General features: G+C 37.8%; 1 protein-coding gene across 40 annotated transcripts in view; it reads right to left on the bottom strand.

Moving 5' to 3' along the window:
• LOC108234849 (protein tyrosine phosphatase receptor type D) overlaps positions 1-25,519 on the bottom strand; it is a 441,438-nt gene that overhangs the window by 239,963 nt on the left and 175,956 nt on the right. For all 40 annotated transcript variants that reach the window (XM_017414393.3, XM_017414387.3, XM_017414372.3 and 37 more), the window contains exons 5-7: positions 16,831-16,906; positions 11,574-11,683; positions 2,555-2,598 (exon numbers count right to left, since the gene is read on the bottom strand). The gene's annotated coding sequence lies outside the window, so the exon portion shown is untranslated. The remainder of the gene's footprint in view (positions 1-2,554; positions 2,599-11,573; positions 11,684-16,830; positions 16,907-25,519) is intronic.

A 25,519-nucleotide genomic window follows, 5' to 3' on the forward strand; every position in this document is an offset into this window, starting at 1 on the left:
CTCCTGGATCTCAAGTGCCAGTTACAACAACTGTGAGCCAACTTGCCACAGGAGAAGATAAAATGACTGTATGACTCAGATCCACACTCAATCGCTGCTTGTATCCAGGCTTGATACTGACATGGGACCAGCAGTCTACATGTACTTCCAACTCAATTTTTCATTTGATCGGCTCACATGATACGGTGTGTTTGGGAATTGGGTCAGAAAATGGAAACTACCGTCTCATGTTTTTGTTGAACCTTGCTTTGCCTGTGCAACTCTGCCACCAAATGCTAAATATTCTGTGAAAATGAGGGTTAAATACATAAAGTCAAGTCAAATTTATTTATATAGCACTTTTCAGCAACAAGGCAGTTCAAAGTGCTTATTATTGTACATAGAAGGTTAGACTGCAATTAAAACAAAAAAGTTTTTATTTTCCTCAATATCTTCTGATATTTTACTACAAATAGATAAAGTAGAAAGTGGGAAAATTAAACTCCATGCAAACTGAAAATACATAAAATATGTTTTTTCCACAAGTGCAAAAAATGAATTCCAATAATCTCTGCTGTAATATTGTATTAGACTAAAAGACTGAAAACTGAAAGTCTCTGCATCACTTGACACCTGAATTGAATAAAAATGTATTATATTGTACCTTTAATGAGGTAATTTATCCAATGAGTGCTTTATAATTTCTATTCTAATGACATCTCCTTCCTATTTTAAGGATTTTTGAAATATTCTCTATCATAATAACTGAATTTGTCAAAGCCAGATGTGACATATAAGTGAAGCCTTCAGCCTCTCAGTATCTGATTCACCTCTCCGTCAGCGCTGCCTCCCCCCAGCCCCTCCACCTTCACATCCTTCATGTGTCCGAAACACATTCCATCCAGCCACTTCATTCCCCCACTTCATCCTTCACATGTTCTTAAATTTATTTCTCCCTATCTCTCTCTCCTGGTCAACCCACTTCCCTCCCTCCATCCTGCCTATCTCTGTGCTGCTCTCCTTGCTCTGTGACAGTCTCATCACACTCTATCAATCAAGCTTCTGAGGCCCAGGCGCGGTGCTGCAACGGCATCGCAGAGTCCAAGTCTGGTCCCATCAGTGCCAGTCAGTCTCTCAGTCACTTTAAAAAGGTTTAGGTTGCCAGATATAGTCTGTTCCGCGTGCGCAGCTGCAGGTCAGGAGATGGGAGAGATGGAGCTCGAGACGAGAATCAGCTTAGCGCTTGATTGGATATCACTTGACATATTCTCGGGGCTGTCTCAACCCTCAAGACGGGCAATTTCTCTTTATAACAAAGACGGATTGGCTTAAGTCCTCAGCTGATGAGTTTAAAGACATTAATAAAGCAGAACATTTGAGCATCCTTTATGCATTGCATGAAATTTAGGCAAACAAACCAAAGCAGAGGTCAAAAAGGCACTAATGAATAACTAATTGGAGGTAAAGATGTACTGATCAGTTTTCTAGGCTGATTTTGATTTCTGCTTTTTGTAAAGCTTTGACCTGCTGAGCACTATAATTAATAATATTCAAAATCCCCACCTCTACCTCTATTTCTGCTTGAACTGAATATTTGATTGTGTGCTCAAAATGAAACGTTTACACATTTTTAGCAAAAAAGCAGAAGCTTTCAGAGCTTTTTTCTGTCTGTCCCTGAAAGGCAAAAAATAATATCCTACAAGTTATTGGACAAAGGTTGTTTGAACAAATAAAAAACAAATGAAAAAAAATCTTAGATCAAGTTCGAGTCAAGATTCAGCTTTAGCACTTGATTGGATATCACTTGACATGTTCTCGGGGCTATCTCAACCAATTTCTCTTTATAACAAAGACAGATCAGCTTAAATCCTCAGCTGTTGAGCTTAAAGACTTTAATAAAGCAAAACATGTGCGTGGCACTAAAGCATTGTATGAAATTTCAGCAAACAAACCTAAGCAGTGACCAAAAAAGCAATAATGAATGACTAATGGAAGGTAGTGAGGCACTGATCAGTTTTTTGTGGCCCAATTCTCATTTCCAAGTTTTCTAAAGATCTGACCTGTCGACTTTGATTTTAACAGATCTCATTTCTCTTTTCTCAGCATAATTCATAAGATAGATGATCTTTTTTTCTAGTTTTATTAAAGATTTGATTGTGTGCTCATAATGAAATGTTTACAGTAAAGAAATGCTACCATTTTCTCCAAAAGAGCAAGAGTTTACAGAGCATCGCTCTTTGTGTCACTGACAAGCTACAAGCACTATTTTTCATGTTATTAAACCAAGGTATCTGAACAAATAAAGACTCACTGGATCGAGCTAGAATCAACATTCAACTCAAGGCTTGATTGAATATCACTAGCTGTATTCTTTGGGCTGTCTCGACTCTGACAACGAGCAATTTCTCTTTATAACAAAAACAGATAGACTTAAGTCCTCAGCTGAAGACATTAATAACATACAACGTGTGAGCACCCTTAATGAATCGCATAAAATTGTGGAAAAACAAATCAACACAGAGGTCAAAACACAGTTCTATGCTCAATTAATTGTCTATTCTTCTCAGCTTCTTACCTGCCGGAGGCCTCAACCTGTGGTTGACATCTCAGGAAAGAGAACTGCATAAGTGAAAAAGACAGAAAGGAACAGGGATTAACATCTTAATCAAGCTGTCGATCTGAAGTACAAAAGAAGGTATTTTTGTACTCTCAAACAAACAAGAAGGGCTTACTAAAATTAAAGCACCACTTTCATTGGGCACAATGTTTTCCAAAAACAAGTTCCAACTTCTGTGTTGCACATATCTGTCATTGAGTTGCAAATACTTTTATCTACTGTAGTTATCACATCAAATTCTGATTTCGCAACCAAATCACAGTTTAGTAAACAAAATAAATACCCTAATATTAAAAACATAATCCAAATGTAACTACATTTTCCTTTAAATAATACAAACCAGTTATGCTTGTGAGTCATTCTGGAAGCAAAAGATAAAAAATAAAAAGAAAATCTTTGAAATGTGTTTATTTTAGTGGGAAAATTCTTAGAGTGTTCTTTTTTTCTGATTCTGCGGTACCCATACAAGCCTGTGGACTAATGTTCTTGCAAATGCTTAGCTGGTTATTTCAGCAGCCGAGAGAAACGTGCTTTGGGTGGTGGGAACAAAAAATGAGTTTCTCCTGTTTTTAGCTGCACTGGACAAGCTTTAATTTGCCTCATTATCTTTTAAAACATTGTGGGGCTTTATAGCAGTCAAGTAAGATGATTTGCAATGATAATTCCGAATGTCGTGATTGCAGTTGTCTCTCTGCCCCAAACTTCTCACTGGAGTTAATTCAGAGTCAATTTTCTGTGTGAATGTAGAGAGCTGATTTAGCTTTTACTGTAGAAGCACAATTGAAAGCACGCAAGCTAATTTTCATAAACCCATTTCCCCAAAGGACTATACAGAATCTGTAGGCAAAAGACAGAACTCTTTTAAAGTTTTTCTTTGGACTTTGCTTTTGCACTTTTTTTCTAGCAAGTGCTATATATTGTGCACTGTGTGGTAACTCTATTACTATGTAGGTAGCCAGTAAATTAGCTAACTCTTTGGAAGTCACCTTGTTGGTGTTAAAACACTATTTTCTGGCTGTCAAACTGTTATATTTTATATTTTCATAGATTCAGATAATTAGAACAAAGTGTTACTTTGTATCATACAGTTGGTATCAAAGTTACTAGCTAGCTAATTTGCAAAGTACTTTGGTTAGTTATTAGCTACAGTTTAAAATCTGTTCCTTGCCAAGTTGTCTGTTATGTGTTGACACAATATTGGGCCATTCTTTGAATTTAGGAGCAGTTTTTGCCTGATTGATTCACAGGTCACAATTAAATATCTTAAACATTTCTCTGAAAATGGTCAGATACTGGGCCGAAAAGGAGAACGAGCCAGTGTCCAATGTCTTCAAAAAACCTAAACAGATATTAATCAAGATAGCTTTAAAAGCAAAAAACGTCTGGATAATTGAAAAATACAAGACTCAAGACTTTTACACAGTACATTATATTTAAATTCAGACTGACTGGTGAACAGAAAAGGAGCCCTGATATTCATTATCAGGCTTTTTTCTGGCTACACCACAATCAGGTTTATTGGCTGTTGCAGCTACAGGCTAAACCACCAGACAATACCCAGTGGCTTCTTAGATTGCAAATAAGCCATTTTAATATTTTATTGCACCATTTTTACATTTTGAATATGTAAATGACCATAATTAACCTGGTAAGGATATGTCTGCTTTCTAGCCCCTACAACCTGACCTAATCACTTGTGAGTTTTGTTCAGCTCCCTGCTATCAGACGTCTTTTTATACACTCCGTTCATGCTAATAAATCTGCAAATTAAATTGTAGAATAGATGAATAATACAGCGCCCACCATTTTGATGCGGTGAGGAATACTCAATTAGGCTGGATTTGGTCTCCATAATTGTTACATTAAAGCAAAGAAAGCTGCTCAATGGCAACAAATGCTTTGATGGACTCTGTTCCGTAACAACTGCGACAGCCGAGCAAAAATGAAAATGTCGGAACATGAGAGTGAAAAGGTGCAGAGGGGTAGGGGGAGAAAAAAAAAAGAAAGGCAAAGGAGAAAGTGACAAGAAAGCTATCGCAAAGGGAGCTCCTGTCTGCAGAGGCCATATTTCATTACACAGCACCAAAGCTTGGGAGGCAATCAAGCATATTTAGCCATCGCCCCTCCTCTTCCTCACACACAACTCACTACTCCCCCCCACCCCCCCACCTCCCACCGCAATTATTACTCCCCAGTTTTTTACTGTGCTTTGCCATGGGGAAAATGAACTGCGGTACTTATCAGCTCAATGCATACACAAGTGACTGGGACAGAGGACACGTAGGTATGCATACTTTATGTGTGAGCATGTGCAAGCCTTGGCATGCACCAGTGCTTCTGTTTGTGTAGCGGCAAGCTGACCAGCGGTGAGCAATAAGTTACCTTTTCCCATTCCCATTAGCTCAGTAACATCAGCACATGGCGGGCGCACCGAGGGGGAGATACAGAGATAACCGTAAACATGTCACCCAAAAATACGAAGTTATTTGCATTCATATTGGAAAGAGCCAAATTGATGTGGGGGTCAAACGAGGAAGGTGAGGGTTTATGACCTGTGCATAGCTCTGCTGTCAGCAGCTCTGATCTATCGGACCGGCCAACACTGTCGGGCTTTAAGCCTGATTATATTATCATGGCTGACAATCAATGTGGATGAATGATTGTTTTTTTTTTCTCCCCCACAAAGGAGAGCAGAATGAATAAAGCCTAATGCAAACACTATTTTTTCATATTTTATAGTGAATTGAACTGAAAGCATGACATCATGTCGTTGAATGACGAACTTAAGATATCAGTTTGTGAGTGTGCCCTTCATACGTTTAAAAATGATCTATATGGTACACGTAAATAAACAACTAGAAAGCACACTTCTGTTCTTTGATATTTGACCTGCTAATGTGCAGTCATTTTGGCTGCCCAGCTGCCAACTGCAGCATTAGTTCCCGTCTGGGGACTGTTAGTTTGGTTGGAAGTGTTTCTCCATTTGTGAGACTCTTCATTTCTGGGCATCCTTCCCCCAGCCTGTAACTCAACGTCCCTCTATCACTCCCACGAGGCTGGTTTGTCATAATCATCAGCATTATGCTTCCTCAATGGGCTCGATTTACAAGTCTGGACATGGAGTCAGATTTACACCAAGAGGTAAACACCAAGCTTAACTCTTCCCTTTGCATTTCATAGGGAGGTGAGACTCATATTCAAAACAAAAATACTAAAAACAAAAATATATATATTAGAAAGAACAAAAAAGGAGGAAATTATTTTGGAATAAAGGGTGTCAAACACACAAGAACTTAGTAGACTCTGACTTTGTACTAACATTATGTAAAATATGTCAAATCGATGAATCAACAAATCTATTATAAATATGTACAACTGATGACTGATTTAATATTTAAAATGTAAAACTGATGAACTGATTTATTTGGTATGTATATTTATTCAGTTATGCAAAACAAAATGTATCCATTACCAACGTGAACAGCCTATAAATCAGTTCATTATTATGTAAAATCAATAAATGAAATCTTTTAACATGTAACTTATCAATATCTTTTCAATATGTTGATAATGGCAACTGCTAATTGCTGGTATAATTCAAAAGTCTTGTTTTATTTTATAATTTTATTTATTACTCTCTATTTTTATTTTTAGATTGTTTTTGAGCTGGGCAAGAAAAAATATGAGCTGAGAAGCCATGGTTTGTATAATGGATTTAAAGAAACCTTTATTTACCCATCAGAATAAACTGATAGCTCATGAGGTTTTTTTTCAGAATCTTAGCTTTAAAAAAAACTTAGCATCTTAAAACCTAAAAGTAACAGAACAATATGTCAACCAAAATGTTGGCTTCAAAATGTTATTTTACCAAAGACAATAAGGTGCAATTAATATGTTGGCTCATATTATGATTTAAAACTTAGCCCAACTTTTGTTTTGCTGGCAGAAACAACAAGTTTTTATGTAAAAAAAAAATCTATTCACTATTTTACTTATTCAGCTGTTAATGGTGAATTACTGGCTTAGAGAAAATTATAGTTCCATTAGGATATTGTATTTGGTCATGGAAATTGTTTCTTTTTTTTTTTTTTTTAGTTTTTAAAGTCATTAAAAAATGAATAGCAACTCTCATTAAAACTGTCCACACAGTCACAGTTTTTGTAATACGTTAGTGGCAAACCTGCTCTTTCTTTTTTAAGAGTTTGCTTTCAGACAAGACAAAAAGTGACTTTAAATATAAATCAATAAAAGGACTGTACGTCACTTGACTTCGGACATATTGGCAGTGCCTGGCCCTTTTTTCCATAATGTCCATAATATTATATTAGCTTATATTCATCCACCTATTGCACCCTGCTAAGTGATAGGTCACATAAATCTATTTTCTTATATATACACACACAGTAATGGCTATATGCAGCTTCCAGACGCCTTGCTGATAGCTGCCATTTCTTATCACTTCTGCTGCAAACGGCGCCTCTTATGAAAGCACTTTTACTTGCTGTCTAAATGGAGGAGACTGAGAAAGAGGTGATGCATTCGAGCTGCTTGCAAAGCTTTTCTGAAAACTGAAATATTGTCCAGTTTGAAAAAAAAAAAGGAAACTCTTGATGAAAGCCAACTCCTATACATTTTGCGTGAATATTAACTGCTCTATCGTGTGAAAAGAATGCAGTTTCTTATTTTTTTTTTCGGTTCTATTTTGCTTCTGTACACTTCGCCAGGGATAATATTGACAGATAATATCCACTTTCTCCACTCTGTTCTTTTTCCAGAAAAAAAAAAAAAAAAGGGAGTCTGTAACGCCGCCATCTGTGGTTTGGAGACTTTTAATAAATTAGCTATTGGAGCTTGTTTATCTTTCCTCCCGCTGAGCTCTAACATTTGCGAGGAAAATGGCGCTGTAGTTAATGAACAAAACGCGCATATGTGACTGTGAAAGTGTATAATAGGTGACACAATGGTGGGGGAGAGCCCATTGGCAGACTGAGCGATGTTGCGAGGCCGTTTGATAGACAACAGCGCAGCGGGGGAGAAAGACGAGAGGAAGTGGGATTCGACACTCAAGAGCCAAGAGACACTTTTCGCTCTCTTTGCTCCCCAACTGCTCCCAGTGCAAGAGACATGGGCCGCTGCACAGACAGCTGGTGAGGTGGTGTGTGTGTGTGTGTGTGTCTTGGATGGTGACGCCATTTGGCTTTGTAAAAGTGTGAGAGATGAGAGCATGAGAGATATATAGGAGGAAGGAAACCTCTGTGGAAAGAAAGTAAAGATCCATTCTGTTCCATCCATACAGTAAATTCAGCAACCAAACAGCTTTGGCACTTCTTTTTTTTATAGAAGCAATAAAGGCTCCTTTACATTTTCACATCCCATCAACTTGTCATACTGCATAGAAAAGTTCACCTCTCCTAATGGTATAAGGCCCACTCTCAGGACAACTATGGGTGTGCAGAAGAAACAAACAGGAAGATTGTGTATTTACAGACTGCCATCTACTGGATTTAACAGTTATTTCAAGAGAAACAGTTTGAGCACAACCAAACATCGAACATCTGTGTGTGCACACATGCACTTTGTTATATTGAGTGTCAGCAAGGCTTCCTTAGTGCAATAAAAAGTAAAGCAAAATTCAGAAATTTAACGATATTCCTTTATTAACTTTAAAAATGGAAGCTTTTGAAGGTGATGAAGAAACATCCTGGATTTTGTGCAGAAGCAGTTCATAATTGGGCAGAGATTTAAATATCACATTATTGGCTATAAATTAGGACAGAAAATCATGTTTTTCATTTTTGAACACTGAATTAGATGTTCTCTTCTAGTCGAGTCTTTGAAGCCATACGGTGACACAGAGCTCCATCTTGTGGTTAAATAATACTGAATAAACGTAAATAAAAGCTTTGACCAAAAAAAGCACATATGTGAATTGGACAAACAGATATGAAGCCAGAACAACTTGACAACTTTCAAAATTCTTTCTACGAGACATAACATAATTCAGTTAAGTCACTGTGTGTTTTAATCAGTTGCTAAAAGATTGCAGTGGTATTGGCCATTCAAAGCTTTTACCTGGTTAAAATAATGATAATCAATCAGATCTTGATGCAATCCCCAGTGCTTTTTGCAGCATTTTTCAGTGGCTTTGTTTTAATTTGTATGTGACTTAAGGCATGTTTTTAGCCTGCCAACAGGACAGGCAGGAGATCATATAATTGCCTGTTTTTGTTTGTGTTTGGTTGTCTCCATTAGAAAAACATCACGAACCACTAAACAGATTTTCATGAAGTTCTCAGAAAATAATCATTGGATGTACATCTATAGCTGATTAAGCGCTGGAGTCAAACTATTCCAAGATGGCTGACACAACTATCTGACCTTAAACACATAGTGGATACAACTCTGACTATTTAAACAGAAACTGAGCTAAAATTTGTGTGATATAAGCTGAGAGTCATCCGCAACACATACTTTAAGCTCTAACAGGTCATGCAAGATGGTTGTTTAAAACCTTGGCGGTTTATGCACTCATTTAAGGAATGCTGATTTAATTTATATTAGAATTTCCCTTGCAGTAACACCTTACATTTCAAGTGAGAGGCCAGCTGGCAGTTATTCATCATGAAATTTGCATCAATTTTTAAATCACCCTTCACTATTTATTGAGATAAGTCTATGTTGTTCATTAAATACATCTACTAGCTTGCAAAAGTATTTGCAGAATAAATAAAATGAAATTTCTATGCTTATTTTAATGTAACAATATAATGTTAAATGTAATAAATTAGCAGCTTTATTACAGCACATTTGGAAAAGCTGACAAAATTAAACCCACAGCCCAACCTTCCTGCTGTGTAGAAGCACGTACTGTCTTTAAATAAGTAATTTGGAGGTTATCTCATGTTGTCACTAATCATTTAAAATTGTCCTTTTTTATTTTTTTTTAATTTCCCAATGTTCTGTGCCCCGCACTTCAGTTCCTAATCCTGTGTGTTTGTGGCTTAGCAGAGACTTATTCTGGGGAAACGGCGAGCTGCTATCTGACCTGACACACAGATTGCATCCATTTTCCCCAAGCATATCTGCCTTTTTCAGACAGCCGCTTTTCAAAAGAAATATGTCAGCAAGTCTGGAGATTATGCTTTTTTCTCCCCGCTAATCACCGAAAGACCCCCAACCTGCCTGGCATTTCTTCAGTGTGACAATGCGGTGCACCGAGCAGAAGTCCTTTTCCCATTTAGATGCTTATTTTGATCTCCTTTCACTCTCATTGTGTTCCTGTTAATCAGTTGTATTAACTATTAACTTCATGCTCCGTTGAGTTACACGATTATCGTATGCAAATGAAAAACGACTTCGGGAAAAAAAAAAAACCTCGCAAGGTGAACCAATTTCACATCCTTGTTCTATTGATGTAGATTCAATAGATTTATCATTATTCTTCTGCATTAGCTCTTTGAAGAAATGGCACAGATTGTTCTCATCTTATTTGGTATGCTGTTTTTGCACTCTCAGCCTTGCTTTCACTTACAGAGAAACATCCAAATACAATTCACTGCTTGTGTTCAGAAAACTGTATATTTAATACTGACTGAGCGTTCCTTGAAGGAATGCATGTTTCCTGCTGCCTTTAAAGCCAGTGTTTTAAACAAAGATCTCTGGTGATCTGTCAATGCTAATGACTCAGTTAGTACCACACCAAGTTTTAGCTCCATATCAGTAGAATTAACTGTTTTAGCCATTTTTGTGTTTGCTAAGGCCAATTAGCTGCTGAAGCCATCCTGAATCAAGTCAATTCCAAAGGTTAAGGAGTTGTAGTTGTACATCCGTTGATTACTTTCTGAGAGTTTCATTAAATTCATCTAGCAGTTCATGAGATATTTTGCCCACAGACAAATAAACAAATACACTCACACCGTTACGAGAAGTTACATTATTGCAGGCCTTTCATAGCAGCGAACAATAAAAATACCAACAGTTATTTTTTTAAAACCGGGTAGATCTTACTACTGTGCTTGTTTTTTTAAGCTAACTGTTGCTGACTCTGTAAGCACACCACAACATGTGGGGCGACCCTGATGGATTCCTGGTATCATTGACAGTTATACGTGCGCTGCCTATAACCACAATTCCCCAGCCGCAGCTTATTGCAGGGCGAAGCTGAGCAAGATTCACTCTGAGACTGGCTTCAAGCCACTGGACTACGTAATAATTTATTGGCCAAAAAGCCCCCCGGTGTACTCACTGTGCAATATTTATACCCAACTGAATGGATTTTCTCGGCTACATCACCGCAGATGCTCAGGTCAGGGTTTTTCTTCCTCTCAGAGTAAAGTGTTGGTATTTCAGACTGTGTCTAAATCTGGGATATAACATGAACAATTTGTTCCTGATCACATTACGGCTGCTGTGTAAGCCTCTAGTATCCAATGGGTAAACAGAGGATTTGACAAGAACTGAGGAAATGTACAGAGGAGGGTGATTACTGAGTGAATACAGGTGTGATGATTACGAACGAAATTGAGGTGGAATGTAAGATTGAAAGTCTTTATAAACTGACTGTAATGTTGTTATTTTTTACATGCTTCTTTTCAAACATGACCATTCAAATTTTCATTTGTTTTTGTTATTCCTTTATTTCATAATTTTTAATTAGTCTGTCATGTTTCATAACTGATCTTTTTTCTCCTGTCTTGGAGAAGCTTTATATTACAAATAAAGTTCCAAAATTGTATGTATTTAATCTTATTTTCATGGTTCATGAGACATTTTGCTAACACAACAGACAAACAAGCGATCCCAGTACACAGGTCAATTCAAATTATTTCCATTATAAACCTGAACAATTACAAAAAGTTCTAACAAACAACATAACTTAACTGCTACAGGTGTCTTGTCATGCATGACATAAAAATATAAAAGAACCAGCTGATGTGATGATGTTAGATTTGTTGATTCAGATACAAACTGGACTCACCGAGAAATAAGGCTTCACACTTGGCTTCATGCAGGCGCCACCATGCTGCTGACTGCTGCAGTTTCACCTCGCCAACACACCAGTCAAATTATTGCCCACTTTGCCCCTGACTTAAAAAGAAAATGAAGAAGTACAGGATCAGATTTGGTTTAATTACAATAAAATATTAAAAAAAACATTGCAATCGCTTAAACATGGCTGGTATTTTACTATTAACAGATTCTTTTTTTGTCAAGCAACATCAGAGGATTAGTTCATTTAAGATAAATCAATGAATGTATTTCTAATATTAGCACAGTTTTTAGGAACTGTTTTCAAAAATGAATTTCTATTTTATTATGTTGTTTTTGGCACAGATCAGGCTGATGGGCTGGAGCAGTGAGGTGTCAGACAGTAAATGTTCAGTACTTTTGGTGTGTTTTTCTGTCATGGATTGTGATGAAAAGGCACAAATTCAGGTGAATGAATGAGGCACAGGAAGCACAAAGTCCAAGGCACTACAACAGACACCAGGGTTAAAGCCAGACACCAGATACAAGAGTAAACAGAGGATTTAACAAGAAACTGCAAAGAAAAAAAAAACAGGGGAGGATGATTGAGTGAGGACAAGTGTGCTGATTACTAGCAGAAGACAAGTGGTATATAAGTAGCTGGAAACAAGGACTGCGGAGGACATTTAGTGGCACAAACAAAAATCAAGAACATGAAATAACTAAAACTCAATAATTCACACAAAAAAAGTTAACAAAAATCAAAGTACAGACATTTTCTTTCATGGTTTAGATCTTGCAAAACAATAATAAATAGAATATTGAGTTGGAATATTAAAGGCAAGTGTGGAAGGACAGGTCTATGCAAAATATTTTAAATTCCATTTTATTTAAATCTAGAAAATGTTTTTACTTAAAAGATCTAAAATATTTAAATTTTAATATTTGGTGTGAAATAATCACAAGTCTGTGTTAGGTATTATGACTTCAATAATCTTGTTTTTTTGGCTTTTATCTGTTTAATATCTTCTCTTATTTGCATAACATTTGCCTCCTGTTCAGGTATTAAAGTCTGAATAAAATTTGCTCCTATGTGGCTTTCGTGTTTATGTGCAGTGAGTGTAGTTGTGTAACTGAAACTGCAACATGTTTTAGTTGTTTTGGCGTGCCTCCCTATCGCCAGCAGGGCCAACGAAAACAGTGTACCGTTCCTGCCTGACATGTTTCTTGTGACCTCATGAAAGTAAAAATCCCTTCAAGGGGTGTAATAAATCATCCTGGACCCAGCCTGCCCTACATGCGCACTCACATAGACACAATGCTGGCCAAAAAAAAAGTAGTACATCAAATTTGATAAGTGTGGAGAAGCACAATTAAATCAGGTGGTGTAACCTTTTAAAGGAGCTGGATGGACCAGTAGTTAGCTGGGTCAAACCGCACATATAGGATAAGAGCCATGAACTCATGAATGTCTTCCAACACTAATCTGTGGTGACATTTATGCTCTTTTTAAATGAATAAAATTAAACACAAATTTAGCCCTTAATGTCGTTTTAAGATATCTCAGCACAAGTCATCTTTAACGTTTTATATTTAAATACTTTTTACTGGATTTATTCTTACTTATTATGTTTAGACAGAAGAAGAAGAAAGTGCTATATGTTGTCATCAATGTATGTACTCGTACAATGACAAAATTTGTTCACTGCATTTGACCCATCACACATGTGAGATACACACACGTGGAGCAGCAGGCAGCTATTCAGGCACCCAGGGAGCAGTTAGGGATTAGATGTCTTGCTCAAGGACACTGCAACGTATATCGTAGCATGGCGGGAAATCGAATCTGTGACCTTCCGTTCCTCAGACAGCTGCCCTACCATTACCCCACAGCCACCCTTATTTTGCTTACAATTAAGCAAAATGAAAAAAAAAAAAAAAAATTAAGATTTCTCATAGTTTGATCAGTCCGGCAATCTGGATCTCTTGGTGAAAATGGGCAACAATCTAATGTCACTTGTCTATGGCAGCCATCTTGAATTGGGTTGACTCCAAAACTTAATAGGTTATAGTTGTGGAGTCATTAATTACTTTCTGAAAGTTTCATTAAAATATGTTCAGGAGTTTAAGAGATTCTTTGCTGAGCAAAGATTGTGTTGTGCTTAAAGTATGTGTTGGGGACAATGCTCAGCTACTACCACACTAAATATTATATTAGTTTTTTTGTTTTTTTTTACCTCAATAATTGCAACCAGTTTTATGAAATAGACTTATATTTTTTTGGCAGATAGACTGTCTGCAACTCTAAACCGAGTAACCTTTTACTGCAGAGAAATCTGCTATTTAAAGCACAACTCTACCTGACAGGAGTAGGGCACCTTCGTGTGCATATTCTTAGCAAAAAATGCACTAAAACTTATTTAAAAACCATCTTCGACTCTCTCCTTTTTAAATGAAACTGCAGAGTCAATTTAAATTTAATGCCTCAATGTTTTTTGTTTGTTGTTTTGGAATGGACATTAAAGTGCACCCCCCCCACACACACACACACATTTTGCTGAAGCTGTCATTTACAATATTTTTGTCACAAAGTCGATCTAACTCACTCATCTGCACTTTAACATTTTTTTTCCCTTGCCTTTCCACAAGAGTTATATTGTCCCTGTCATCTCAACTTTAAATCATTTTGCCACCGGTGCCTCCAATCAATTTTCAGAAATGTTCTCGGTGGATCCCACACAGCATCCTGTAACGTGTGAAATACTTGGGGTAAAAAAAAACAAAAAAAACAGTGAATCACCTCACTCTCCATGCGTGAGGTCGGAGTTAAAGCAAAGGACCGCACGACTCAAAAGGAAGAAGCAGCTCATCCATGATTTGATCTCAAAACAATTTCTTTGATAAGTTCACAGGAAATCCTCTGGACATGTACAAGTATATTCTGGTCTTTGCTGGCCCCCTGCCAGGGGGAACAGTAACTCGCAGCAGCACAAACGCTCCAATTACAGCTGTACCCAAAAGTCCTCCGGGGGGGTTGGGGTGCGGGGTTGGAACCAGGGCTCTCTGCTCATTGATCTGAAAAACACCACTGTGATAGAGGGTAACTTCACTCTAGCGCCAGAGGACATGAACTACACTTTTAATGATCCCAGCTGGAACACTGGTATGCTGATGATAATTAGACATTTTGTGAAAGATTTTCATTTATGGTGGAGGATCTGTGGATCTGTGAACTTGTGAATGGAGCTTTAAAAGTCAGGGGTAGACTGATTTATCTATAAGCCAATTAATAAAGCTGATTTTATTTAAAAAATCAAGCCACGCCTGATCATCCTACGCTGATTAAAAGTAAGGCACATCTGTGGCCAGCACTTCCGTCGACAGTGGTGGCTTTTATGGAGAGGTAACATAACGGGGAACTCTTAGGTTCTGTCTAAGCTACTTCATATAGTTTTGAAAAACTGATTTAAAACACTTTTGTCTACAGTTTCATCTAAAATGCTGACATACCCATAACATACCACTAGGTGGTGAGAACATCCAGACTAACAACATATTAAAGTACAGAGAAATCCTCAGCTTAACTAAAAATCTATTGTTAGTGTTTATAGTTTCCTCTCATTTATTAATCATTTCATCACATGATCAATGATTAAAACAAGACAAACGTAATAATAATAATAATAATAATAATTATACAAATAAAATTAAAGAAGAAATTAAAGAACAACTAAATTATTGTTTTGGCTTTTAAAAGGTACAAAATAAGATTGGACGTGTGCAAAACATCCTTCCGTGTTATTGTTTCTAAAACGCTCTGTAGCTGGAGTCTATGCAAATCTATTAGAAGTGTTGGGTTTTTTTTTTTATTTGTTTTTCTCCACAACAAAATCTGTGTGTAAACAAGATGTGCAAACATAGCAGAACACCTTAGCTTTTAAAAACATCCGAAAAGAGCCTAAAAGTCTAAACAAACTTGAACAGAATATTATGCTAATGTTTAAAAGAACACTTATCTACAAGGAAAACAAGAAAGATCTTTAACACTTGGATCAGTTTCTCATTGAGATGAGTTAGTAAACAGTATTTACAAATTGTCACAGGCCTCTCAAACCAGTCTGAATTTACTTTCTGCAAATTCAAGATTCAATTCAAGACCAGCATTATTATAGGTTCAATTAAAAATGTAGAAAATGCAGATAACTTTATGGTTGGAACCGCATTCATAGCAAGTCTTCCATTACCAGTAGCACTGGTGAGAATGTGTACTGATCCACACCGGGCCCCTGGGATACATCACCAAACTATAGACAGTCACTGTTTTCTTTCTAAATCTAGCAGACTGTAATGTGTTTGAGTAATAAACTGTTCTGTTCACAAGCAAACCGAACAAACCAACTTCCTAAAATGCTCAGCGGTCACAGAAAAACAACTGATCAATCACATAAGGGAAACGGGATAATTGGATCCAGCAACAATGTTATTTTGACACAAAGGATGAGAGAAGATTGAGCGCTCCCACATCTGGGTCACCAGTTGTGTCGGCTCGTTGCTGATTTTTCTGGAAAAACGCTCCCCTCTGCAATCTCTGTGTGTTTGCATGTATGCACAAACTGCCACAAAGTGCTGACAGCACCTGTCAGTCCTCCAGCAAAATGCTGTTAAAGGTGTGAGTGGGTGCATCGACTCCACAGTGTGGGGAGAACACACTGCAGCAGCAGCAGTGGTGATTTTTGTACTCCAGATGGCACCATTAGCATGCTGTAGTTGTGTCACAATACTGTAGCGATATCTTAGTAGAATTTAAGCCCAATTAGTAGCCAAATAACAGAATCTATGAATGTAATTTGAAGTAAAAGGTGGTTTTGTGTCTACTTTTGTTTCTGTACAATTTGCACATCATTCAGACAAGTTGAAAAAGGAAATCAAGCCTATTTGTTAATCTGAAAAACTGAATCAAATCGACTACTAAAAGGCACCGAGCCAAGATTCACAGTGACTGATCATTAGATCATGTCGAGACATGGGTTCGCTCCCTGTCCTTTAATCCATACTAACAACGTTCAGTTGTTTGACCCTTGATTTGATTTGTGCAGCTTCACATGTTTACCCTTTTCATATTGTCGGAGGGATTGGCATTTGAACGGTGAAAAAGAGGTTTTGGTCAGCAGTGGAATGTCATCGATGAAGTGTTTCACTGACTAACTCAATTTAGATTTGTTTGTTTGTTTCCAAAAAAAAGAAAAAGAAAAAAATGAGGCTCTTACCCAGATCTTGAAACAAACAATGGCGACTGCTGCTTCGGACCCGAGTGAAAACAGAACAAAACTCCTCAGAATTCCCCTGCAAGGAAAAAGAAAGTGAAGACGTCAGGGTTTCTCGAGCTTTAGTGGATTGCATCATTGTCTCTTCACCATCAAACAAAAACAGACAAACATGATCTGACTCACACATACACACTGCTGTGTGTAGTTTCCTTTGAGTGTGCGAAGATGCTTTTGTATTTTGAGCAGGTTATTTTTCATTGTGCATAATGAGAGCTACTAAAAATAGACTCCTCCACACATGCTGACATAGTCTCCACACTGTTCTTTTGAAACGTCTGGTCCTTATTAGAATATAGAGGCAAAAAAAAAGAGAAGCTATAGTGTTTATATTTTCATCTAAGATATGATGAATACCTGCAGCCTTCCCAGTGTAAAGTGTCAAAATAACTTAATTAACTCTTGCTCTGTAAACTTATGGTTTTGAGCAGCCAAATGCAGAATAGAAATAGATGTAGATAAACAGCTGTTTGGATCTAATTTCATAAACAAGTTTGTAAATTGTGCAAGTTTTTGATTTTTCAGTACGTGTTGCAGATGAGCCTCAGCTACTACCACCTCAAATTTAAGCTTAATATCTGTAAAACTGACTGACTTAAAACCATTTTTTATGTATTCTAAAATCAGTTGGCTGTGGTAGACATGTTAAAATGGGTTGTGTCCAAAAACCAATCAGTTATAGATGTATACCCAAAGCTTACATTCTACACTTTTTAGGAAAATTTGTCCAGTTGTTTATGAGATAATAAACTAACAGGAAAGTCCTTTTTCGACCTGTTAACTCTTGGTGAATGTGCTGGGGATGATGTCCACCTACTTTCACACCAAATTCAAGCTCAGTATTTGTAAAACTCAATGAGATATAGGCATTTTTGTGTTTGCTACGACTGCTGAGTGGAAATGAATTGTTATGACTTCAAAATTTAATCAGCTGTTGATGCATATTCAGTTATTACTTTCTCAGAGTAACTTGAATTCTATGCAGGGTTTCATAAATTATTTTGCTTACAAACGAACACAAAAGCAATTTGGTCTTTCATTGGCAGGTAAAAATATGTAACACATACAGTATTGTTTCTAATCTTTACATGAAAACATTTCTTCTTGATTTATATACATGGCCACTGACAACCATGCAGGTTTTGATAAACACCTGGTTATCCTCCTACCAGGAAAAATAAATATTGCCCAATCACAATTCCCTAATCTTTTGTGAGGTATCAAAACTCCATCCCTTCGCATTTGGTATCACTGAAAAGCCCTAAATGTCCTCTGTAGATAGCAAAAAGGAGTTAAATCAGTAGTATGCAGTGGGTGAGCGATATTCATGTTTCCAAATGTGTAATTTAGCTTGAAGAGGACAGTAAAGCACTAAATGCTAACTTCAAACCTCGGTGGCACAAATGATTGACAGATCCCATGTCTTTGTGATGTTCAGAGTCAAAACGACAGATAATTCGGTCTCATACACCTTCCCTGACCAGTTGCTGCTCCCTGGCACTATTCTGTATCTACAAAGCCTTACAAATGTGAAGTTTTTTCTCTTAGCATTTGCATTTTTACATCTCACAATTTTTCTACTTTGCCAAAGCACTTGATATGCAGAAATCATATGTTTACTTTGGAGATCAAAGTTTCTCCCTCCCTCCCGTTTCCTTCATTTCCAATCTAAAAATGGCTTCCCTTAATTATGCGAGCCAACAAAGAGAGCCGCACAGGCTCACCCCATCCTCCCTCCCATTCCAAGCATACTGATTAATTAGCTTGTATAATTAGCTTAATGATTTAGAGAAACATGGCCATGGCCACCTAAGAAGCTATGCTAATGAACCCCATGTCTCCCACAATTAAATCGCCCATATCTTAACAATGGTGGCTTGGAAGTCCAGATAACAAATGTGAGGTGGGGGGAAGTAGGTGCTAATCGATCTAGCATTATATTCGCTGGTGTAACCGAGAGTTGCACTTTTAATGTTTCAGACTGTGTTGGAAGCCATGTGTTTTGTTTAAAATGAGGTGATAATATTTTTGCCTGTCTGTGTGCTCATTTGTCTTTATTGTTAGCCAAATATTTTATGAGTCACTGGACGGATTCTAAGGAAATTCTCACAAAATAAACACTTTGTGTACATCTACAAATTATTCATTTTTGGAGGCAATCTCATTGAAGATGGCCCCCACAGGTAATCAACCTTATAAAAAACAAGCAAAAAAAACCAAAACGCTATAACTCAGCTAATTTAACAAATATTAAGCTAAAATGTGATGTGGTAGTAGCTGAGAATCTGTCTCAATACAAACTCCAAGCACTAACCCACAGTGAAAGATCTGTTTTCAATACTTTGCCATTACCTATTAGAGTCAACTGTGTATGTCTGTTTGCAAAATATCTCATGAACCAGAGGATGGGTTTTAATGAAACTCTCAGAAAGTAATCACAGGATGTACATCTAGAACTGATTACTTTGTAGACTAAACCCATTTCAAGATGGCTGCCACAGGCAGCCACATTAGGAAACACAAAAATGCGTATATCTCATCCGATTTTACAGATATTGAGTTCAAATTTTGTAGGGTGGTAACTAGATTCACCTTCAACACATTCCTTCAAAGAATGCTAGGTCTTTAATTTATGTAATGTATTATAGCAGAAGTGCAGACACCACTGGAATGCTGCAAGCAAATGAAGTGTTCTAGTTTCCTGCTATGACAATTAATTTTGGTGCCAGCGGTTCACTTGGTGCACTCAAACCTTATATTAGATCTGGAATGTGTGATGTAAGATGCTGAAAGTGGAAAAAAAAATCTACAAGGACCAAATTTACAGCCTTATCTTTATCTGTCACATTATGTCATTCGATATATATTTTGGGTCTTTCAGCTGGAGGATGTTAACTCCTGCTCTGTGTGAGCACACACGCTGTAAAGTGCACGAGTGCGGACACGGAGTTGTGGACTTTACAGTTTCCATTAAATATGAGTCAGAGCAGACAGTATCTCTGCTCTCTGACAGGAGCATCAGCATTCCTGGATGCACTTCAGACATAAATCGGCCATTTATGACCTTCCGCTGAACAGTAACCAACAGAGACACTGGCTCAACTCATAAAACCAGCAGAATGTTGAGATACAGGTGAAGATGGGACAAATCTATACTCAACCTCTAAAGCAGGAGTCAAGTGGGAACACTTGGAACAAATATCAGTCTAATTTTCCTAACATTTTTAGTGCAGTGCTTGAATATTGGGCCCATTTTATCCAGTCATAGCTTACTAACTACAAAGCTGAAGAATTATAATGCCATCAGGCAAACAACACAGGAAATGGACTGGAGTGAGGCGAGTTAGCTCGATGTTTATTGCATGACCACTGGGAGCCAACTTCAAGCCTGACACTGAATACTAAAGGCAGGGGTAGCGCTTCACTGTTGCACACATGAGCTTTTGATGTGATATATTAGTATTTTAACTTAAAAGGCAGTCAAGTTTTGACTGACTCATAACACGGATCATTTATCCAACTTTTTATTCTCTCTTCAGAATTCATTTAACTATAAAGTACCCCCTCCTTCTTCTACAGCTTGTTTCTGGATTTCTCTATCTGCTATGTAGTATTGAGGCAGGTGGTTGAGTCAAAACTTCACAAATATCACCCACTGCCTTGCATGCAATTTTTTTAATGTGATTTGTTAGTGCTAAGAGTAAGAGTTGGGGATGACTTGGCCTCTACCACACAAAGTTTTAGCTCAAGATCTGTGAAACTGAGTGACCTATAAACCTTTGTGCTTGCCAAAGTTGACTGACTGTAGCAGCCATCTTGATTCAAGTTGATTCTAAATGTTAATCAGTTGTAGATATACATAGAATGATTATTTCTTGAGTTTCATTAAAATCCATCCTGTTGTTTGTGTGATATTTTGCTAACAGACAAACACACACAAAGATAAAGGGATTAACATATTCTGTCATTCATGGCAGTGGGCAGTCAAAACTAAATAAGTCAAAAGTCAAGTCAAATTTATTTATATTGCACTTTTGAGCAACAAAGTGGTTCAAAGTGCTTTACAACAACACAAAAATACAGAGTCAAATAAAGTATCAGAAGTTTTCTGTGTATTAAGTCGAGCTGCAAAGTTGTTCCCAACGACGAGAGAACAATCAGCTGAACAATGCCAGATTGGACTGTAAAGTTCTGGTAAACTGCAAATTGAGTTGCTAATTGTCACTGAGTTCAGAACTCACTGAACTCAAGTGTCACTGATTGATAACCGTTTAATAAGAGTAAAACAAACAACAACAGTTCTAAATATGATAGCAGCGCTTCAGTTTTCAGGTTTCAGTCGATACCATATGCTGTGTTTCTGAAAGCCTATTTAATGAAACAATGTAAGGCAAATGACACATTAAGATCTGCAGCACTCCAAAACATGCTAATTGCCACCCAGTTTTGATGACATTCTGTTTGTGTTTGTATGTTGCCAGCAGGTGCAACGCTTTTTGCTTGTGTGAGCTGAACATCACAGCACCGACGATGACACCATTGTGTCAAAAACTCTGTGTTCAGCTCGTCAGCTCTGGTGCGCTGTGCCCAAAACAAGCCAGCTAAAAATGAGCATTTGGAAAATGATCAGCCTTTCACTTCCTTCTCCCTGTATGTTCCCACTCGGTCCCTGTAGCAAAGGGTTGCATCAGTGGCAGGAGTAGAAGTACTTACATGCTACATCGCATGTCTATTCAGTACAGTCATGCAAACAAAGAAAAAAATGTACGTTGGATGAGATAAGATTGTATTTTTTTTTAAACATTTGCAAAGTTAAGATGACTTTGACAGAATAAATTTGATAAGAAATTTTAATTAAAAAAAACAGGACTGCTTAGTCTGCTTGGACTACAATAAATCAAAGATTTTCTTATACCAAGTACCATGCATTAACACTTCATCTGTCAATACAATGTTTGGCCAATTAAATGAACTGTCACTGCCCAAGACGTCTACCTTCAAATTGTAATGTAACAGCTAAACCACACAGAGAATGTAGAGGAAAGTGTGGCTTCACTGCAACTGATGTGTTTAAAAATAATACCACAATTGCAGGCATTACTTATATCATGCAACCCTATTCTAAACACAGTTTTTTATTTGCTTATTAAACAAGTTTCACATTTTAATGGTTTTGCAAAACAAAAACAACAACGACAAAAAAACAAACCTAGCCATTACCTTTGCTCTGCCTAATGTAACTGCATTCAACAAATACTTTTAATGCACAGTCACATTTTATCTTCCTTCCACATAAGAGGAAACTGATTTCTGTTCAGCCTCCCCCCCCCCCTTCTTTCAAGTAAAAACAATTAGGCTTTTTTGGCTGTTGCCATTGTGGTGATTAACAGCTGAGTACTGTACCTTTGCTCAGCTTTTCCTAAGTTCCCCTTATCCGCAGAGTTTTTCCATCAAGCTGAAAACTTTCCATCATGCAGAAACCGCTCCTCCCCAAAGGCTATCATAATCTGCTCGATGTGCATAATGTTAATCCTTCAAACATCTCAACACAACAGGATAAGCATGCTGTCAGGATAAAAAAGGGAAGTGAGTGCAATACTGTGTTGAAGACAAATAGTGAGTAGTGAGACAAAAATACATTGTTAAAAAGAGTTAAGAAACAAAGAATGTTGGGTTAGGGGTTTAAAAAGGCAATGAAACTGGGTAAGGAGGTAGAAACAAAAGGCTAAAGCCAGTATGCTATGGGCTGCAACTGTTGATGATTAGTTAGAGATACAGTGTTTGAGAAAAAAAAAATTACAGTTTTTTGCTTGGGGTCCTACTGAATAAGTATATTTTGCATGAATGTTGCCAAATGTTGCACAAACTCCTGGAAAGATTTGGATCATATTTGCCGGGAATATGCATAACCATCACGCCACTGTTGCGTAACATTAGCGTGACATTCTCGTCACATAATTGCAAATCTTTGACAGTCGCGACTGCCTCAACAGTCACAAGAATGTCTCAGCAAAAGTTATGCATGAGAAATTTGGATCGTACAAATACAGGGACTCTTCCCAGGCCAACAATCATTTTGTCAGACGTCAAGCAATCTCAGATCTCAGATCTCAGAGAAGAAGAGTGGAAGCTGCTGGATGAAGACCCCAGCCTGGTTAAGGACCGGGCTGAACACTGGGGCCGTCATGTGGCACCTATAATGTGCAGGGCTCATTGTTGTCTCTAATTGGTCACAAATTGGTTTCATAGAGAGCCAAACTATCAAAGTTGTCTCACATATTTTGCACTTTCTGACTTACAGAAACTAAATTAAGAAGGGTTCCAGCTACCTTTGACTCGTGAGTATATTGAGAACCCTTGCAAATGTTTCAAAACCTTTTAGAAACTCCCCCACAAATGCTGTTTGCAATTAGCCCCCAACAGTCACAGCCTGGTAATATACTAATTTAAGACAGGAAGAGGGAACAGAAGAATTTGGTACAGGGAAGACAAGGAAAAGAAAAAGGGACAAAGGAGTGGCTCCATCTGCTTTTTGAAACTCTATGCCACTAATCGCCATCCCTTTTACCCCTGTCAGCTTCTGAAAAAAAGATGATAGCATTGATCATCTCTTTAAAAGTCTGCTTTTCCTGTCACCATATCGCCTCACGGATATCACCTCACATCATTTCGATGACTGGTCAAGTTGCCTTAAAAGGTTTCTGTCATGTCTTCAAGGTCTTAGTTCGCCACTTTACATCTTCCTCTACAAACCTAAGAAGTGGCCCTGAAATTAATTTTTAACAACCGGCTCTGATTTAACAAAAGTTGCCCAAAGTTTGGGAACAAAATCTGCTCGAAGCTGTATTGAATCTTACCCCATCCAAGAAAAAAAAAAACTGAAAGCATGCGTCCATCAATCAAAAAGATGTAATTTTATCACTCGTTGCCTCTTTGACATATATTCTATTTCTATTGTTCTGAAGCTTTACTTATTTGATGCTTGCAAACCAGAGTTTCCCTAAGGAGGTCCCATCTCAAGTCTTGCAGGTATAGGGAGACAGAATAAAGAAAATAGCTTGTGCTCCTGAGATTTTTCCACAATCCTTACCCTTTATCCCTCTTACTATAAATTCATCTATTGAGAACTTTGTATCGTTTATTAGCCAAGCAGGGATCAATTTATCATCCCTATGAACAACAAATGGAGTCAGATTCTTACCATCTCTTTGATTTATTGAGTCTGGGAATGGGCAGGGCATTTCTGGGTCATGCAAATGCTTCTTGGCACAAGTGCCTTCCCTCCTTATTTAAATTATGTTTTTAGCAGAGAGAGGAAGAGGATAATCTGGAAGTATATCAGGTGGTTGGACAATGTAGATCAGAGGATTAGGCTTGTGTAAGAAAGTGCTGCTTAAACCTGGTGGCTTTATATAAAAAAGTAACACATCAATAGGTGTATTCAGGGTTTCTAAATTGGACTTACGTTCATCAGATAAAATGCATTTTATGCCTTCTCCACTAGTCTGTGCCATTGATCCAGAAACTTCCTCCTCCAATTCTGTGACCCATTTTTCCGCCGTGTATAGCTGCAGGAATGTGGCCGCCCCTCCTCACCTGAGCTAAAAGGCTACACCGTTCAGCAAAGACACCGCAGAACATGAATCCTGCTCAAAAAATAAGAATAAAAAATGCCTCCTTCATAATCTTCCTTATGTAAATAATAGGCTGGGGATTGGGGACTTGTGGGAAATGTAGTTCTTATGAAGCAGAAATGGCTCTGGATGGGTTGTCGGAGTGTTGCTGGTTTTGCGCGGCGATTACAAGGCAGGTTTGAAACGTTGCATCACAAACACTTTGTGCTCAAACGTGAATCCTGTGCGAGTTAACCTCCTCTCATCCCATGTTATAAAAGCACTAGATGGGAAAAGGCAGCTTTGTTTTGAGGTTGGAAATAGACTTTGCCAAAACACAGTCTTTTCTCTCAGTTTTTGGGTGTGTGCATTACCCAGAAATACACACATCTACAGCAGTTTCAAAACATTTGATTTTAATACCTCCTGATTTAATACAAACTCGATTTTCCCTTTCTTTCTACATCTCAACACCATGCTGTGTGCAGGGCTCCACTTCACAACTCACTCGCCTCTGTCTTGGCTCTTGTCCACGCTCATGCCTCCTTATTACAAATGAGCCTGCACTGGCCAGCAGATTCCTCCAACACCTACCTACCAGCACTTCCACGTGTTTGTCATCTTCCTCTTCTCCCCCCCCCCACCTGCCCCTTTGCTTTCAGGCCCTCACTTCTTTCTTTTTGCCTGCCACATTTAGGCACAATGTAGCCTCTTTCTCATGGCTAAAGCATACAGTAGGACTCGCCGTTTGCTGAGTGGGCAGCGGGGCGCGGAGGAGGAAAGAAAAGAAATAGAAAGCCTCTGAAGGAGGAGGGAGAAAAATAGTTATCTAACAGGATTAAAGGAGAACAACGGAATGGAGAGCACTTAAAATACTCATGACACGAGCTCTCTTGTAAAAAGGAAAGGATGAGTAACGAATGAATCACTCTTGAGGTTCTCCGTCTCTGCACAATATGCTCATTCCCTCCTTCCTCCCTGCCTATCCCTACATAAATGTTTTAAGTTTCATCTTCTTT

This window comes from Kryptolebias marmoratus, linkage group LG7 (assembly GCF_001649575.2).
Source record: "Kryptolebias marmoratus isolate JLee-2015 linkage group LG7, ASM164957v2, whole genome shotgun sequence".
Taxonomy (NCBI): domain Eukaryota; kingdom Metazoa; phylum Chordata; class Actinopteri; order Cyprinodontiformes; family Rivulidae; genus Kryptolebias; species Kryptolebias marmoratus.